The sequence below is a fragment of the Charadrius vociferus genome, unplaced genomic scaffold, assembly GCF_000708025.1.
Source record: "Charadrius vociferus isolate BGI_N301 unplaced genomic scaffold, ASM70802v2 scaffold115, whole genome shotgun sequence".
NCBI lineage: Eukaryota > Metazoa > Chordata > Aves > Charadriiformes > Charadriidae > Charadrius > Charadrius vociferus.
In genome coordinates, this window is record NW_009648636.1 from 2,762,220 (window position 1) to 2,764,647 (window position 2,428).

Genomic DNA, 2,428 nt, shown 5'->3' on the forward strand with positions numbered 1-2,428 from the left:
AGCAGGAGAATGAATGTATCCTGGGGTGGATTTCAGCAAACCTGGCAGTTTGCCGTCACCTTAAACTGAAGGTCCCTGAGCCCACACACTCCCTTGACGACTTTCTCAAGAGTGGATGCGGTTTTTTTTAGAGGCTGCTCTCCATCCCTCTGCTGGAGCAGTGCATAGAGACCTCTATCCGTCAGAGACAGAACAGAATTAGCATTTAACTTCCCTTTAGGATTAAACCAGGACTTTCTCTTACTTCTATGCCTTTTCCTAAAAGGGTCAGACCACTAGCTCTCAATCCCTCAACTTTTACCACGCCAACCAACCGATACTGCACCTCCCTGGCGCTGAAGCCTCTCTGGAAAGGTTTAAGAGAGAGCCTCAGCAGAGCCCGTAGGGTGCTGATGAGAGCCCGGGTACTTGGAAACACTGTCCCCAGTGGAAAGTCTTCTCTGATGTACGTGCTGGTAGTGAGTAGCCAGAAAGACGGTGATGGGGCTGGCAGGCTCGCTCAGTTTGCTCGTTCTAGGTGAAAATATCTTCAGATGCTGCGATCCAGTGGGGGAAATGGCTGTCATGGGGGTTTCCAGGTAGGTGGCAGAGAGGTTTTCATGAATTAGTCACCTGCAGTGTGGTATATCACCCTGTCTGGAAAGTCATACTGTTCCTCCTGGTGCAAACGCTTTGACCATGCAGGTCACTTGGCACAAACTCATTGTTGCAAGAATATTCCTTATGTGCAGGTGTGGAGGGATCTTCTTCAAAATTCAGTGATTTTCTCTCTCTAAGTCCTATGTGAAGGTGCTAAAAGCTCTGTTGGCAGGGATTGACCTATACGTCTTTTGGTGGGACCAAAAACCAAGTGATAAGGAAAGAAGAGAAACTCAAATACTCTGTAACAGTTCCTTAGCAATACACAAAGTGCAAAATTACCTTGCTGGGATACTGCAATGCTCTTAAAAGTGAAATGTGGGTTTCTCTTTTAAAAAAAAAAAAAAAAAAAAGTAAGTTCTGTTTTTTTTTTTTATCATCAAAATCCCTGGGCATGTAGTGATTTCACCCTGGAAGTGTTACACTGGTGAACTTGTCCATTGAGGCAATGGATTCACAGTTAAATGGCTGTTCCAGCCCGTGCCCTAACCATGGCTATATTCGTGTCTATAAGTTGTTGGCAAACCGTACCGCATCCATGGAGGACAAGACTATGTGCAGGTTTCTTTGGAGAGATGTAACACTTGTTTTTTTCCAGAAATAGAAAGCTATTGATATAGAGTATGTTTGATTTCTAGAGGTCTGACGGAAGAAGAGAGCTGACGAACTTTGTCCCTCAGGGTTTACCTTCATAGAGCCAGTGAGAAATGAGTTAGCAAGCACTGGTTCGTGTGGTCTGCTCCTAGTTACTTTGTGTAAATTGGAAAGTCGGATGAAAGAAGATATTTCTGTTGTCCTTTGTGGATCCTTTTTATCAAGTGAGGTGCTTCAGGTAGGGAAAACTAAGGAGAAGGGAGCAATAATGCCGAAGGAATGAATAGCTTCATAGTCTTATGCATCATGGACATCTCTTCAGGATTCTCAAGTGCCGGTCTCTGGGTTCAGGATGAGTGTCTCCCTGCGGAGCCAATAGATTTTTGCAGTGGATTTCCACTTGTGAGAAAGAGTTGTTCTCTTTAGAAAACATTGGGCTCATTGTGGAAACCAGAAGAGGGATGCCTTCCTTCTGGGCTTTGCTTTGCAAGCAGTGCGGCTTCGTGGTGTTTGGAGATGAAGGGCTCTTCCATTTTATCTCTGGGAAAAGCTGATGAGGTTCTGATTTCCTGTGCACTTGTAAAAATTCCCTGAAATAGCGAAGACTAGAAACTTTCTAATGGGAGTTGCTGCAACCTGTAGAAAGTACATTCCTCCTCAGAGAATTGTGTTTCTTTCTGGAAAACAGTAAAAAAAGCCTTACTTGTTTTCTACCAGCCATGAGATTGGATAGATACATGATGGAATGCATTCCCCGTTTATGCCTTCAGCTTTCTGAAAGCAAACGGAAATCTCGCGGACTAAGGAGAGTGCAAGCATGTAAAGAAAGTTGTAGAAAAGCTTTTCCCCATGCCTTTGGCCTGGGAATGTTGCTTGTTCTGTCAGGGCTGAAGTCAGGGGCAAAACTCATGCTTATTTCAATACGGTGGGGTTAAGCCCTGGGAGAATTTGAATGTACTTGTCTCTTTTCAGTACTTTGTCAGGAGCGTTTTGATACCGCAGGGGAAATATCAAAGACGACCAAAGTTTCGAATTAGGCAGCCAGGATGTTTGAATGGGATCTTCACAGCCTGAAACGGGGTTTTCTCAGGTTTCTTGTCATGCCTGTAGAAATGAGACGTACTTAACTGAAATCATGTTTCAGTGGTCGCAATCACATTTTTGGCTCTCATTGTGGCAAGATTTTTGTATTCCC

The 2,428-nt window shown here is 44.2% G+C and overlaps 1 protein-coding gene across 1 annotated transcript in view; it reads left to right on the forward strand.

The window, feature by feature from the left end:
• The window catches only part of PRMT3 (protein arginine methyltransferase 3), a 163,246-nt gene that overhangs the window by 881 nt on the left and 159,937 nt on the right, over positions 1-2,428 (forward strand). The gene's annotated exons all lie outside the window — the stretch shown is intronic.